The 18,179-nt window shown below is 29.1% G+C and overlaps 2 long non-coding RNA genes across 2 annotated transcripts in view; both read right to left on the bottom strand.

Annotated features, from left to right (window-relative positions):
* Positions 1-5,671: 5,671 nt before the first annotated feature.
* LOC127071401 (uncharacterized) overlaps positions 5,672-18,179 on the bottom strand; it is a 210,533-nt gene continuing 198,025 nt past the window's right edge. Inside the window, exon 5 of the long non-coding RNA XR_007785015.1 lies at positions 5,672-5,691. This is a non-coding gene — a long non-coding RNA (uncharacterized LOC127071401). The remainder of the gene's footprint in view (positions 5,692-18,179) is intronic.
* LOC127071406 (uncharacterized) lies at positions 6,640-17,634 on the bottom strand. The gene is made up of 3 exons (XR_007785033.1): positions 17,069-17,634; positions 9,608-11,998; positions 6,640-9,543 (listed from the first exon to the last, which is right to left on the bottom strand). It is a non-coding gene; the product is annotated as an uncharacterized LOC127071406 (long non-coding RNA).

Raw genomic sequence — 18,179 nt, 5'->3', positions numbered from 1 at the left:
ATGTATGATATTATTAATTACTCGATAATCGAAAGTCGTTCACATGAATTTCTTTCTTGACCACTTTAAAAGATAGTGATAATGAAGATTCACTTTTTTCCATGATGTTGGCTTTCCTCAGTTGCTGTATTATTTCCTCTTCCTCGTGATTTGCTTTATTTCAGTGGAATGTCGATAATCTTTTATTATCTAGAATTTCCAGAATTTACTGTACTTTCCTGCAGAAAAAAAATTATGTTTGTGTTAGTCATGTATATTTGCTCACCTTCGTTCGATCCTTACCATAATTTTTTGTGTTTTGAAGTGTTGTTCCCTTCCTTTGTTCGGTATACTTATAGCTTTGTCGCTATTTTTTGACACACTGCCTATTGATTCGTGTCCTCTAATGTTATTGACATTTGTTTGTTCATAGATTTCATTTGCTTACTTTGTTTATTCCTTGGCGTGTTCCTGTTGTCAAAAAGTTTCTTCCACATCGTTCACTTCTCTTATTTACAATTATTTAACCAGTACTTTACCAATATTTATACGTTTTTTACGACTCTTCTAATGTCAATACACCGTACTATTAACAATACGATGTACTAATAACCAACGAAATGATTTTACCATTCCGATCATTATCTTGTACACTATATTCATATATGTAATATAATGAGTTTCGCAGAATTTGCACTTCTGATAATTTGTTAAACTTTTCTTAAAATATAAAAAATCCTTGGAATATAATGGGAGATATAATGATTAATAGTTTAGTGTGTCTGTTTGGAGTGCCTAGTCACGACTGACTTCATCCTAAACGCTACACAGTATATTAGTTTTATCGCTACTCGCGGTTTTTGTATTGTCGCTACTTGCGGTTTTTGTTTGTAACTACTCGTGGTTTTTGTATTGTCGCTACCCGCATAATTTGATTATTACATATATAGAAATGAAAAAATTATAAAAAAAGTATATTCAATAAGAATCTACATCTTGTTTATTTATTATGCTGTATTCTCCCTCCCATATCATATTTATTGTTGTATTAGTATACTTCCTCGACAGACATAATAAACTGGTAATGTTTAAAAAACATTTCGTACTTTTTTTAAAAATAATATATCAAGCATTTGCACTACTTCATCATGTGTGATATTTGATGATACAAAGGGTAAAATAAAAATTTTGCCATTTGTTGGATCGGAGAAAGTGAACAAATTAAATAAAAACTGAACGTTCGAAAATCAAGAATTGCTGGAAATTAGAAAACGAATTTTTTTTTCAAGGTTAGCTGTTAAACCGAGATCGCCTTATCCATAAGATGTACATTGGCGTTGCACTATTCATATACATCTCGTTATCAGTCCCACAATTACCTTCTTCCGCACGTGCTGCTATTTTCTCGTTAGTTGTACATTAATCTAATGTTCATGCAAATTAAATAGCCTAAACTATCAGTTATAGCATAAGAAGTAATTATGCGAAAGTTCTTCGAGATAGGACAAAAAAAATAGTTTGAGAAAAATTATAAAGGCGTAGATTAAAACTTTCTATTAATAATAATATTACATCGTCAATTGATCATTGATTTTCTAGACTCGTTTGTTAATTTCTCATACGAATACATGCTGAGAAGAATTTCATTATTAGATTTTTCTCGATGTTCTGCCTTCACGTTCTAAGGCGGTAAGAACATTCCTGCAGAAGATTTCTTGAATGTTCTTATCTGGGATGATAAAACCTTTTTCTGATGTGCGAAATTTTAGTTCAAATTTTTCATGCACACTCTACCATATATCCTTATTATAGATCATTAGAGATTTATACTTGCCCTGTCCATGTGTTGTTCCTATAGTGATCACTGGTATCATCGCTGGGACCTACGCAGACAATATTTTCTTACAGTCGGCGTTAAACGATTCAGCATTTTTTATTAAGTTGAAGATCTAGCTTTGCGTATCCATCACTATATGTACTTCATTATACTATATATGTCCTGCTTTTAAATCGTTTTTGTTCATTTAACCAAAAAAACAACCAAATCAAAACTGGTGTGTCTTTTGTTATATTCAAACGTGGCGAAAATGCAGAAAAGATAAGATATCCCCATAAATGTCGACGTATTTTATTAAATCTCTATTACATCTTGTTGAAGGAATTAGATAAATGGCATTTTCAAAACAAATTTTCATTATCCTATTATATTTTCGACATTGTTGATATAATTCTTAGACCTTTAGGTCATTCGTGAGCTTGCTATAGGCTCTAGAAACATGAACAATCTAGGCCTTCAATTTCTTGTCTTATAAACATGCATTTCACGGAATTATACAAATTTTGAAGTCAGCCAAAGCTTGCTGGCAATAGACCTTTTGTTAATATATGGACCAATCAGCATTTTTGTGATAAAATTGTTATTTAGTAGCAAGTAAACTTTTACTCTCATTTCGTCTTTTTTGTAATAGATCTTTCAATTTACTATTTGCTTGGTTGTCTTGTCCTATTTATGGGTTTTCTTTGCTGCTATCTTTCTCAAAATGTTGTTTTGTATGTTAATATTTTCTTTTTTTGTTTCGTTAAAATAGCATATAGATGTTCTACAATTTTTCGGTGAAGGAGTAGATTCCCAAGCCGCTGTTTATATTGAGTGAGTGAAATGATCGATTGCATTATCTATTTTCTTTTGTTTTCAATGTTCTTTTTATTTTGAATTACATTTTCAAGATTTTTCTATATATTATTTACTTTACATAATTATCCAGTTATGTGTTTCCGTTATTGACAAGTTCTTTGTAGGTGAAATTCGACTGACAATAATCATTAAGTTCTAAATTTATTAGCATTATTTCTGTTATTATAGCTCTTCGGTCCCCCAATTATTATTATTATTTTTATTATTGTAACGTGATATTATATTATTATTATTATCACAATCGACGTTATCATCAATATTATTATTGATATGATTGTAAGAAGATTACTTCCTGTATAATCGTTTACATACCCCCATAACGCAGATATAAAATAAGAAGGCATTATAGGTACATTATTTTTATAACGGAGAATCATCAAATTTATCGATAATTATTAATTAATATATTTATTTAATTGTAAATATGAATACCTTAACCTGCGTGTTTATGATTTCTCTACAGAACTCGTACGTAAAAATTTCTTTTTTTACGAACACAAAGTCTTAATTAAATGAAAGGAAGAGATCAGATTACTGTGTTATTGAGGTGAAGATGAAGCGAGAGAAAGGAAGAGATAGTCAAGTATGTTAACACAGATACGAAGGATAATGCGGTTTTCTATGAATTTGAGGGTTTGAGTTCGAAACTTGGTCAGATAGAGATACATTTGATTTTCTAAATTTTAACGGTTTCTCAGTCGATAGACGACAGAATGTCACCTATTATCTAGAGTAATGCGAATGCTTGATCCCTTCTTTGAAAAAAGATAGTATAAAAATGTCTTTTTTAAACATAAGCTGTTCTTCGTATTTTATGGGAAATTTTTAGCAAGTAATAATCCAGTAATTGCATTACAAAATCAAGATATCAATCGATTAATTAAAAACGAAGATAATGTAGGATTTAAAATCAGTACAAATGGCATAGCTCAGGGAAAAGGGAAGCTTAATTGTTTAAAAGTTTAGTCATTATTTACGGATACGAAACTAGTTCGTAATGTCATAGATAGAACTAACTATTTTCAATGATTCATAAAATGCTTTACTGTCATTAGTTTCAAACGAATTAAAAAAAAAACCATCAAATATCATTGAGACAAAGTACAGGAGAAAACATTTCAACATATGTAACATTGAAAAATTATGTATCATATATTGAAAATTTATAACTCTTGGATGGGTACTAAATACACACAAATACGTATCAGGAATGAATAAGAAATCGCGGTGTTGCGATAAGATGTTGGCGATCATTTGTTCTCAATTCCATACATTAACAAGAGAATAATCAAGTAGAATAAAATTACCGCTTGTACGAATTGAAAACATTGGTAATCGGTTGTATCGGAACAATTCCGCGTCAATTAAATTTATTTTTATATTACGATTAAAACGTACTATCATAGTCTTGAATTGTTTGCATGAAAAATAAATACGAGAATACGAATATGCCGTTGGTTCAAACGATTATGTGAATTTAACTATTATATATATTATCAGAAAAATAAGGTACCTGATATTAATTATAAGCATAAATGCATCATTTCTAAAAAAATAAAATACTGTCATTGATTTTACTATTGCAACATAGAATGCATGTAATGTACATAAAAATTAAATATTTATTAATATTATTATTATAGTCATATTATTATATTATTACATTATATACATAATGGATCTAATAATTAAGTTTTTATTGAAATTATTATTATAACAGAGTTATCATTATAATATTACATTATATATTAGATTTTTTGTGCGGATGTATCTCGGAGTCTCTAATGTAGAAGATACGGAGAAAATCACGCTCGTTTAATTTATATCGAATATGATTAATTTTTCTTCATTTCGGTTTTCTTCTTCATTTCTTTTGCAGCGATAAAAATAAAACGGAATTTATAAATATACAACACCATTGGATTGAATTAAAAGTATAAAGGATATGTTTGTTTTCTAAGTACGTAGCGAATTAATATAAAGAAAGAAATTCTATTGTCGACATCAAGAATTATAAATATATCGATATATCGATCTATTGATCTCGTTGCTGTGTACCGTTACTGCAATAATTAATGTGTAATGCATTGTAATCGTGATTGCACATTCGCCATGTTACGTAATATAAAAAAAATTTATTAGAAATCATTTGAAAGAATCAAATAACAAATAGAAAAAAAAAGCAGATAAAAATCCGTGTATCTACTTATTAGCAAGCATGCAGATAAGATAGAAATGATAAGATATGTCTATATGAAGTTTATTGGAATTATTTAAATTTGAATCTTCCTTAAAGAATATATAGCAAAAATGACAAAACAAAAAAAAAATTAGATCTTCGCTTGATTCATACAAAGATTTTCGGGTGAATGCTCCTACCATCTGAGCTATCGAGGAACTTTCTCAACTAAATTTATCTATAGACAACTTCTATATTTATTCTAATTTGAGATGAAAGGATTGATCCCAATTTGTCGCTATTAATAAAGGACGAAGACGGATTGGAGATACGATATGAATGGTCTAAAGTAGAACTTTTCCATACTTCAACTATCTTTTTGGCTTTAAACCATTGTGGTTTCTTAAATCTTATTGCGTTGTTTTAATAACCCATTTTCTCTCTTTTTTTTTTGTTTACCTCCACAAACAGTCAAAGTCAAGTCCACCATTATTTTTTCTTTATTTTTTAATTAAAGGGTTGGTGTTTAAAAAATCCTTTCCATTATCAGATGCAAGGGTATTTTTAAATTCACGTTAGTAATATATAACTCTTATCAGGAATGCATTTTTGAAAATGACGATTATTTCAAAGAAGGAGTGGGGATGATAGAAAACGTTATATCAAAGGTGTGGGAGAGAGGGAAAGCTCTTCACATTTTAATCCGAGAAAAATCACTCGGATAAATCGGTTGCATGAGCACCAATTAAGGGAAAACGGGATGGCGAAGGGGGTGTCCTCCTTTGTGTTTCCCCCTGTTCTTTGTTCCTCGACCGGGACTCGAACCCGGGACCTTTCACTTGCCGAACAAACGCTGTACCATTTGAGCAACGAGACCTATATTTATATCTATACATAATCAAGTTTATATACCACATATATATATATATATATATATATATATATATATATATATATACATACAAAAGTATATAAAGTTCTATATAATTTCGAGAAAAATTATTTTTTTACAATCACGACTCTACATAATAATATATTCAACTTAGTAGTACATGTTTATCTTTTAACAATAAATTTTTAATCAATAATTTAGTAATGTAGAGTTACGTATACACTGTAAGAAGATTTGATTTAACTCAGGTACCAATTACGAACTCTTACGAAAAAAACCGAGTGCTTCCAAAGATTTCTGATATAAATCTATGGAAGGGATAAAGTCGTAGTTAGTTATCTTTTACGAAACTTGTTATATTTAGTGGAATTTTTAAGTCTTGTTTCTTTAATTTATTCTTAACAACATTAATCAATAATTAATTTACATCAAAATATTACATACAAAAAAAAAATATTCCTCCTCAACTTATTTATAAAATTCGAACCGTTAAATCTTCGAAAAGCGAGTTACTATCTCCTCGGTCATACAAATGAGCAGTTTAATTTACTTCATAATTCCTTCATTTTTCTTTCACCATACACGTTACGTCGTCGTAAGTACGTTGGCTTCCTCTCTCTTTTTCACTTATCTAAATTCTTGCAGATCGTTTTATAGTTGATACTTCCGCAAATTAAGTAGCCTAAGATGTCAATTATGACATAAGGAATAATTATACGGGATAAGACAAAAAAATAATTTAAAAAAAATTATGAACACATATATTAAAACTTTATATAAATAATGAGGATCTTCCATCGTCAATCGATCATAGATTTCCTAGATTCGTTTATTTATTTCTCATACGAATATGCAGAAACATGCATGCTCGAATATTTGAATAAGAATAAATAGAGATTCATACACATAAAATTAATATTTTGTACTTTTTGCACACAGAATGAAAAATTTCTTCTAATACAGATATAGTCTTGAGAATTAAATTTATTAGCGCAAAATATACATTTTTTATATATCGCTTATGACTCTGTTCTTATCATTAATTGTCGTGAGTTATCGACATTTTTTAAATTTCAAAAATGTAAAAATATATTGTTAATTAAATAAACACTTCTGTAAATATCAGAAGTCGTCAAGGTTACATTTTTTGAGAAACGCAACGCGATATGTGAACATTCCGAAAACTGAGCTTTACCTATATTCGTGTCATGTTCCATGTCAGAAACTTATTGAAATCCTTCTTATTATGAAAACACGACTTTTAAAGTGATAAATTTTAACCAACGTGTCTACATAACGTATATTACTATGGATATGTATATTGCGATGGAACCTTAATTCGGCGAATTATAGAGTTGTAAAAACTTATCTTTGATTTTGTATCCTTACAAAAATGCGCGTGATAACAACGAGCGACGATTTGAAATGGAATGAAAGAGTTCGTGTTATGAACCAAAGAATTTAAGGAGAAATGCATCGCGAGGAAATGAACTTCTCGAGACTCGTGCCAGTAACGAAAGCCAGAAAATAAGATTATTGGTGTAAATATTTTCTCGGTTTTATTAACAATATTTGGCTTTACAATCGAAGAAATGGATTATTTCAAATTGCCTGTGGTTGTTTTGTAAGTCATTCTACGTTTCGATTATTAATGTAGAATTTGCAATTGGACATCGAATTTATTCGAAGACGAAACCGGAGAGAAGGGACAAGATGATCAACTATGTTACGGTAAGCATGCATGCGGATAACTCGAAGGGTAATGTGCTTTTCTATGAATCCAGATGGCCTGAGTTTGAAACTCGGTCAAGTAGAGACATATTCTATTTCCTAAATTTCAATTTCAAACGATTTAAAAAACTCCTAAACACAACTTTTTAAATACATAAGTGTAACCAAATTAAATTGAGTGTCAACAAGCGACATTATTGGCTGTTGCAGAAAATATAACTTTAATACATATCGAAATTAAAGTAATAACATCATTAATGATGAGAAATAGCAGAAGTAATAATAAACAAATTTTTCATATCATGTTAAATTAATTCTTAATAAAACAATAATTCATTACGCATACACCATTTATGAAATGGGAATTGTCAAGGATTCTTAATTAATGGATAACAGAACGTCACCTATGATTCGGAGTAAAGCGAATGCTTGATCCATTCTTCGAAAAATGAAAGTACAAAAATGTTTTTTTTAAACTATCCGTTAAGCTGTCCGTTTTACTCCCAAGGAAATACTTCAGTAAGTAATAATCCAGTAATTGCATTACAAGAGTTGATTTCAAAATATCAGCTCTTACCACAAATTCATCCCGGTAAATTAAAAAATGCTGACAACATTAAGGTGCGATATTACAATGAAGCTTAAACAACTAAAAGGCATATCTTACAATTGAGAATGATGCAGTTTGAATGACTAGTTGAGAACAAAGATAGGACTTGAAATCAGTGCAGAGGGCTCTATGAGAATGAAAGTTTAATTATTTAAGAGTTTAACCATTATTTGGGGATACGAAATCAATTCGTACTGTCATTGATCTAGCTAACTCTTTTCAATGATTCATAAAATACTTTACTGTCTTTAACTTCAAACGAATTAGAAAAGAAAAAAATTAAATATCATTGAGACAAAGCACAGAAGAAAATATTTCAATATACGTGGGGTCATTTATCCGATTCTGAAAAATTATGTACCATAGAAAATCTGTAACTTTTTGACAGATACTGAAATACAATCAGATATATGTAGAAATTGAATAGGAAGGGCGTCGTTGCGAGAAGATGTTGACAGTTGTTTGCTCTTAATTTAATAGATTAACAAGAAAACAACCAAGGAGAGTCAAATTATCGCTTATATGAATTGAAGGCATTGGCAATTGGTTGAAGGACGAAACATTTTCATGTCAGCTATATCGATTTTTATATTATGATTAAACCTGTCTGTAATTCGCTTGAACTGTTTACATAAAAAAGAAATATGAATCTACGAGTAGGCCTTTGGTTCATTGAATTTAACGATTCAATGAATTCAACTATGATATAGATTAGTAGAAGGATAATGAAAGTTTCATTGATGAAGGATCAATGATAATCACGCTCAGAGTTAAATTGAAACTACATTGGTTTGTCTATCTGTGTTAAAAACAAGTATTAGTGCCGACATGGTTCGCTGCTACGCTGCGAATTAGTGATAAAATATTGAATTTTCACAATACTTGTGAAAAGAGACGAAGACGAACCAAATGAAAATTTTTAATGTATAATACCAGAGTATATCGTCTAGCTAAAGGTCATAAGAAGCTATAGCAATTTGAATATTTGCTTCCCGAAATAATTTAAGAATTCTACAAAAATTTATGTCACGTTGAAATCAATGAGAATTCGATCAGTTTTATAAATATAAGGACAAAAAACATGCAATGACTAATATGGTAATATCGAGAATATACGAACAGTTTGACATACTACACCATATTTTGTTAAATTGCATGTCAAATATTTATGATTTAAATGGTAGCAATAGGGACATGCACGTTCGATTAACGGTTATTAACAAAGTAGATAGTCTAACAATGTATGATATTATTAATTACTCGATAATCGAAAGTCGTTCACATGAATTTCTTTCTTGACCACTTTAAAAGATAGTGATAATGGAGATTCACTTTTTTCCATGATGTTGGCTTTCCTCAGTTGCTGTATTATTTCCTGTTCCTCGTGATTTGCTTTATTTCAGTGGAATGTCGATAATCTTTTATTATCTAGAATTTCCAGAATTTACTGTACTTTCCTGCAGAAAAAAAATTATGTTTGTGTTAGTCATGTATATTTGCTCACCTTCGTTCGATCCTTACCATAATTTTTTGTGTTTTGAAGTGTTGTTCCCTTCCTTTGTTCGGTATACTTATAGCTTTGTCGCTATTTTTTGACACACTGCCTATTGATTCGTGTCCTCTAATGTTATTGACATTTGTTTGTTCATAGATTTCATTTGCTTACTTTGTTTATTCCTTGGCGTGTTCCTGTTGTCAAAAAGTTTCTTCCACATCGTTCACTTCTCTTATTTACAATTATTTAACCAGTATTTTACCAATATCTATACGCTTTTTACGGCTTTCCGAATGTCAATACACCATACTATTAACAATACGATGTACTAATAACCGGCGAAATGATTTTACCATTCCAATCATTTTCTTGCACACTATACTCATATATGTAATATAATGAGTTTTGCTGAATTTGCATCCGTTTCAAACACACGTTCGTTTTCTTATGTAATATTCCACTTCTGATAATTTGTTAAACTTTTCTTAAAATATAAAAGATCCTTGGAATATAATGGAAGGTATAACGATTAATAGTTTAGTGTGCCTGTATCAAATGCCTAGTCACGACTGACTTTATCCTAAATGCTAGACAGTATATTCGTTTTATCGCTACTCGCGGGGTTCGTATTTTCCAGCATAATTCGATTAATATATATAGAAATGAGAAAATTATAAAAAAAGTATATTCAACAAGAATCTACATCTTGTTTATTCATTAGGACGCGTGTTATGATGTATTCTCCAACCCATATCATACTTATTGTTGTACTGGTATACTTCCTCGACAGACATAATAAATTGGTAATGCTTATAAAATATTTTGTACTTTTTTTAAAAATAATATATCAAGCATTTGCATTGCCTCATCATGTGTGATGTTTGATGATACGAAGTGTAAAATAAGAATTTTGCCAATTGTTGGATCGGAGAGAGTGAACAAATTAAATAAAAACTTGAACGTTCTAAAATAAAGAAATGTTGCAGATTAGGAAACGAATTTTTTTTTCAAGGTTAACTATTAAACCGAGATTGCTTTATCGATAAGATGTACATTAGCCTTGCACTATTCGTATACATCTCATTAGTGTTATCAGTTCCACAATTATCTCCTTTCGCACGCGCTGCTATTTTCTCGTTAATTGTACATCGATTTAATGTTCACGCAAATCAAATAGCCTAAACTATCAGTTGTAGCATAAGAAGTAATTATGCGAAAGTTTTTCGAGATAGTATAAAAAAAATAGTTTGAGAAAAATTATAAAGACGTAGACTAAAACTTTCTATTAATATTAATGATATTACCTCGTCAATTGATCGTTGATTTTCTAGATTCGTTTATTAATTTCTCATACGAATGCATGCATACTCGCATGGATGAGAATGAGTAGGAAATAATAAAGACTAATCATTATTTTATATTTTTTGCACAGTAATGCACAAATCATGAAAATTAAATTTATTAGCGTAAAATATACATTTTTTTATATATCTTTTACGACTCTGTTCTTATCTTTAAAAGTTGTGCTTTCAACATGTTTTAAATTTCAAAAATGTAAAAATATTTTGTTAATTCAACGAACTCTTCTGTAAATATCACGAATCCTCAATGTCGCATCTCTCGAGAAACAGAACATGACAATTCAACTATTGAGCATTCCAAAAACTGAGCTGCAGTTATACTTGTGTCATGTTCCATGTCAAAGACTTATTGAAGTCTATTTATAATGAAAAACACAGCCATTAAAATAGCATAATTTGGTCGCGATGTCTACGCAATGTATATCGAGATGGACTCTTAGATTAGGAAATTACAGAGTTGTGCAGATTTACCTTTGATTTTATACTCTTACAAAAGTGCGAGAGATGGCGAAGAGCGACGTTTTAAAATAGAATGAAAGAGTTTATGTCATGAATCGAAGGATTCGAGAAGCATAAGGAAATGAACTTTTGAAGATTCGTGTCTGTAACGGAAACCAGAAGACAATAGTGTGATTAGTGTAATAGCAACTAATAGCAATATTTTCTTGCTTTTATTAATAATGTATGGTTTTAAAATTGAGGAGTTGGATTATTTCAAATTGCCTCTGACTCTTGCAATTCACTATAGATTTAGATTATTAATGCAGAATTAATTATTGAACATCGAATTTGCTCCCGAATATATGAATCAGTTAATGGTTTGTAAACAGACCACACAGATCTATTGTTCGCTTTATGATACTAAAAATCTCGTTATTAGATTTTTCTCGATGTTCTGCCTCCACATTTTGACGGCGGTAAGAACATTCTTCCAGATCTCTCATACGTCCTTATTTTGGATGATAAAACACTTTTTTCTGATTGCGAAATTTTAGTTCAAACTTTCCACGCACGTAGCCTGTCCGTGTGTTGTTGGAAATAATTATGCCAGAGCAACTAAAGCAAAAAGTTTTTGTTTTATTTAAAAATAACGCCTGTAGCATAATGTACACAAGTTTCTAAACAAAAACAATATTATTCTTTGAAAGAGACAACAGAATGCACAATGATGTTGGATGGATTAAACACACTATTTCATTTATTCGTGCACGTGAACAAGCTCATGACTGAGTTGATATTCCACTTTTAAATCGTGTTAATCGGTCAAAAATCTACTGAGAAACAAACAAAATCTCACACAGTAAAATAAAAATTTAAAAATTCAAAAAGATCACACAGATGCGAATTTTGATAATTTAATATATGATATAAAACAAATAAATATATTATAACAATTAGAATAAGTAATTGGCAAAATAATATTATAAACAACAAAGAGCACCCTTTTTATATAATTCTGAGTACATTTACAATAAAAAAAAGATAGTATTTTAGATACAAAATATAAAAAAAAAACAAACGCGGAAGAGCATGTTCTTGGATAAATATAAATAATAGACAAGCGATAGTAGTTAGACAAGTGTTACTTTTTATACAATAATATTAAATATCTAGGATTTGAAAATAGTGATGACACAGTTGTAGGAAAAAGAAAACTGTTTTACTGCTTCTTAGCTATTTAAAAATTAATCAGTATTTTCACATACAAAACCCATTTGTAGTTTTAAAGATCTAGCTAATTATTTCCGAAGATTCATAAAATACTTTCCACCATTAACTTCAACCGAATTGTTAAAAAAAGAAATATTAAATATGGCTCATACGATTAAGTGAATTTATTCATTCACGTTATAACGTATTAAAAAGGTAATGAAAATACGATCGAATAAGTATTACATTCAGTAATTGATCATGGCGATAGAATCCTGATAGAATTTTCGACTTATTGATATCTCCGTCGTTGTTAATTATATCTATATCTTTTTTGCTGCTTCTCAGGAGTACAACATTGTTCTCTAATGCTATTAATGTTTATCATTCCTTAATAGATATAATTTACTTTATTTTCCTCCTTCTCGGTGTATTCAAATTGTTGGAATGTCCCGATACCATTTCTTTTACTCTTCGTATATACCATAGTTTAATCAACACTTTTCATATATTAATATTCTTTTTAAAACTATCGTATTATCGGTACACCACGTAATTAACAGTATTTTAACTACAGAAATAATTACATTTCCAACCATTTTAGCAACCTATATATTACATATTATGTAGCTTGCTATGTAAAATTTTTAATATGTTCCAACTACGCGTGTACTTTATTTGATATTTCACTTCCGATAATTTGTTAGATTTTAGTAGAAAAAGAATTGATATATTGAATATAATGATATATATGATAGAAGATAGACATATTTGTTTTGACTACTAATTACAACTTACTTGAACTCTTATGGATATGTCTACTTGTATTGTATTAAAATTATAAAGTGTTTCCTAATTACGAAATTAAATAATATTTAAACAAAGAAAATCTAATTTCGATATGAAGAATTATCAATATATCGATATATCGACTTCGTTGTCATATACAGCCACTTCGACTTGTATTTGTCATACATTTTTATCGTGATTACACATTTCCCATGTTATATAACGTAAAAAAAAAATTGTCGGGAACTATTTAAAAAAATTAAGTGACAAATGGAAAAAAAGTCACATAAAAATCTGTGCATCAGTAATTATTAACAATCATACAGAACAGACAGAAACGATAAAATATGTCAATAAGTACATCAACATATTTTATTAAACTCGTATATATTTTAAATATGATTGTTTCGAAAGAGAATACCACGGAAATGAAAAAACTGAAAAAAAATTAAGTCTTTGCTTCATTCTTACAAAGAATTTCGATTGAATGCTCTGCCATCTAAGCTATCGACAAAGTTTTAGCAAATTTCACGAACAATATCTATTTGCTACGATTCAAGATGAAAAAATTGATCCAATTTTCATCATTCAGCACAAGTTTAAATAAAACAAATAGTATTTGATTGTGGTTTTTCACCTGCAAAGCGTGACTTTTCTTTGCCAGAGGAAAATATATGTTAAAAGAGAATATGGTATGGTAACTGCGATAGGGGAAAATGAGCGATAGGGAATACAGTTTCACCATTTCATTTCATCCGAGAATGACATTGAGGTAAATGTTTAGGATGTTAAAATATATATATGTATATGATGTACTAAATAAATCAGTCGAAAAACACCTAGCTGAATTGAATGAAACAGAAGAAAAAAAAATGAAACAGATAAAAATCAGTGAATTTCTAATTATTAATCAACATATAGAACATATAAAAGATAAGTTACACCAAAATTATTTTACGTATTTTGTTAAATGCTGAAATATTTTAAATGTTAATATCATAAAAGATATCGTGGAAACTAAAAAATGGAAAGAAAAAAAATGTCTCCGCTTGATTTTCAAATCGGGCAATTTCTCTGACCATCTGAGATATCCAAGTTTCCTTAGGATATTTTTTTGTTACAGGAGAGTACACCGTCTGTCTAAAAAGTTCCAAGACTGGATTAATAAAAAATAGAAAAATTTAAGTTATTAGAGCAAACCAGAAAAACTAGTGATAATCCGTAAAAAATAAACATCTTTCATATCATATTCCAATTATATTTAAATTATTTTCGAAAAAATAAGGGGGCATTACGGTTACAGCAGTTTTAAAACGGGATTCGGTTAAATTATTGCATACAGATAATGTATTAATAACTATTAAATAATATAATAATTATTAATAAAAAAGCTTATTTTGTTATGTCCAAAAAGAATTCTTATCTATTTGGATGAAATTATATTCATGCTTGACAAGAAAATACCTTACGAACTACATAAATCCGATAATTATCTTACTACACAAAAACTCGGAAATACAAGCCCGTGAAAAAATAAGTCATGAAAATTATTGATACTGTAACTATTCGCATATTAGAACGATTTCTTCTTTATTGAAATTCATTTTTTGGAGGAAACAAGGAAATATATAAGAACTTCATGATGTATGAAATTAGATTACATAGTGGCGCTAAAAATAGTTACAGGCTAAACATTCATGAAAATTCAACTTGCATAATAATTACTATAATATGTTTAAATATTATATGCTAAATATAATATGCTAAACATTCATGAAAATTCAACTTGCATAATAATTACTATAATTACTGAAGAATTTATGTCCCATTTAAATCAAGAAGATTTTAATGGCAACAAAAGAAGGATGCTATTTGAGGAATAAACCGATGTATAAATTGCTTATATTATAAAACTCCATTGAATAAACAGTCAGGGTTGCAATATTCTCTAGAAAAGATAATAAAGCCTTTGCAGTTATTCATCTAAATTATTAGAGATCATTTATCACACCCAATCCGAAAACTAATATCACCTGAGATTATTTATCACATCCAAATGAAAATAAATATTTTATTGCCTCAATATGGAGCTATAACATTTATTCTGCGATCAAGGTAGTCAATTACCCTACCTTCAATAAAACTTCACTTTTCTTAAAAGAGATATTTCATATTATGGTCAACCTAAATGTATCATTAATAACTAATATCATTAATAACCTAAATATCATTAATAAAATAAACGAACGATCTAAGAAATCCAACCGATTGTTTTAAATTGCACAATAACTACTTATAATTTAAATGATGACGATTGGGATATGTATTTATCACAAACTCAGATTAATTTTGTGGAAAATAGTATAACAGAGGTATGTTGTCTAAAATTTAATATTCCTGTTTAGATGGTCTTTAAAGGGATAATGGAATATTAGACAAGAAAACTGATAAAAAATATTACAAATGACTCGGAAGTAAACTAGAGACAGAAAATTATTACATCACCGTATTGCCACTCCTTCACATTCGATATATTTTTCAATTAATTTCTCAAGATCAAAACCTGCTATAACGGGAATGAATAATATTGCTTCATCTATTAAAAATTTTGTGTTCCTACTGCATCTTCCTGCAAATAAAAAGATACATTTGGTCATGCTTATTATTGTTTGCTCAGCTTGGCTTCATTCCAACAATATTTTTTACTCTTAATATTGTTCTCTCTATTGTTATTGGTCGTATTTTTTTTTGATCAATACTGTTATTCAACATAGTTGTCTTTTAATGTTATTGACATTTGTTGTTCGTTTATAGATTTAATTTTTTTACATTTCTATCCAATTGGTGTGTTCAAGGAATATTTCTTAACCACCTCTATTGCTCCTCATATACATAAGTATTAAGATATGTTTAATACACGAACAAATTGATTTTCCTGATGAATGGTTATGCAAAAAGAAAAGAAAATCAAAGTAAATACTACCAAGTGCAAACATATCTCAAGGAAAAGTCAAATGTTGAAATTCAAGTTGAATAATAGGGAAAATCAAGTTAAATAATACGGAAATTCCGCAAACAAAAAAGGTTAAATATTTTAGGTTTCACCTGGATTCTAAATTAACATGTAAACAGTATACAAAATTACTAAAATCAGAAAAATCGATTAAAAAGAAAACAAATCACATACTAACTGGTAAGAAATCCTAAGTAGAGAAAAAAATTACAAATCTATATAACAAGAATCAAATTCATCTTGACATATAAAACATAGCCAAACTTGAACCACAACAATCTATTGTAATTCGCACAATCGTAAACGTTCCACGGTAGATGAAGTAATAAAGAAATAAGGAAGGATAAAAATATTTCTATAATACAAGAAGATAAAATTAAGGCAATAAGAGGTTATAAAAGAGGAATCGAAACACATATTAACCCGTTAAGTAATAATACTTCTAGACAATATATCCTGCGAAGACTCAAAACAATATACCTTGAAGAATTAATAAAAAATTAAATAATACGAATATATTGATTAATCTTACCACTAAAAACGTTGTTCTAATAAAGAGACGGTCGACATGTTACTTTTCATCAACACAACAATTTAACTAATGTTTATTATTGACAAATCATACAGAATATGGGATATATATAAAACAGTCATACTTATTACTTTTTGTTTACCTTTGCTCGATTTCAGCCATACTTCTCTGCTCTCTTTCAGGTTTTGTCAGTACATCATACTACTTTCGTATCGATTGCTTTGTCCTCTAATGTTATTCACGTTTCTGTTGGTCGCTCGTAGATCTATTTGTTTACTTTTCTTTCTCCTTGGTGTGTCCAAGAATTTTTCGAATGTTATTTCATTACACTCTTTATTACTCGTATTTATAAATGTTTAATCGCATTTCTCGAATATCGATGCTCTTTTTACGATTATCGGACTATCAATATACGACACAATTAACATTGCGTTATTTTAACAACTCTAGTAGTGATTACATGTTCCAACTATATTTATGCTATCTATATATATTATATAGCGATTTATATGGTCGTAAAATTTTTTTGCATTCCAACCACGAATCTATCTTCTTGTTTGGCATCATAATGCAGATAATTTGTTAGACTTTTATTAGGATGGAATTAATACAAAAAATGAATAATGAAACGTATAACGATCAATACAGAACTGCTTCTCTTCACTGTCGAATCGCGACTAACTTCGACTCTGGCTTTTATTGTACTTATTAGTTCTACGTGTCGCTACCAGGGATACTCATAGTGCCCCGCGTAACTTAGTCATTAGAATATAGTTATCAAAAAACTGTAAACATCTACGCTTAATGAGAATTTCTTGTTCTTTCATAAGGGGATTTATTACGATGATCTTCAACATCTACACCATTATTATATAACAAGCATGATGGATAACTAAGGTTTAAAACAACATTTTTATATTTACGTATTACGTATTGTACTTTCGTATTACGAAATAAAATTTTTATCCCAAGTCGGATATCGTACTCGTGCAATTGAATCGATAAGAAAACGTTTTTGCTTTGTAAACATATATACTTGATAATAACAGTAGTTGTATACATATATATACATAGGATTAACGAAGTATAAAATTATTTACGTTTATGTACTTATAGTATATATCGTAATAATAACTTCGTACTTATCTTATATGTAAGCTTAATCCAACGGTTGATACTTCTTATAAAATTAGGCAGTCTTATATTTATCCATAATTAGTTGTAGAAGTATCATATCGATATCTTTTATTTAT

Source organism: Vespula vulgaris, chromosome 21 (assembly GCF_905475345.1).
Source record: "Vespula vulgaris chromosome 21, iyVesVulg1.1, whole genome shotgun sequence".
NCBI classification, from domain to species: domain Eukaryota; kingdom Metazoa; phylum Arthropoda; class Insecta; order Hymenoptera; family Vespidae; genus Vespula; species Vespula vulgaris.
This window is presented reverse-complemented; position numbering and strand designations above follow the sequence as displayed.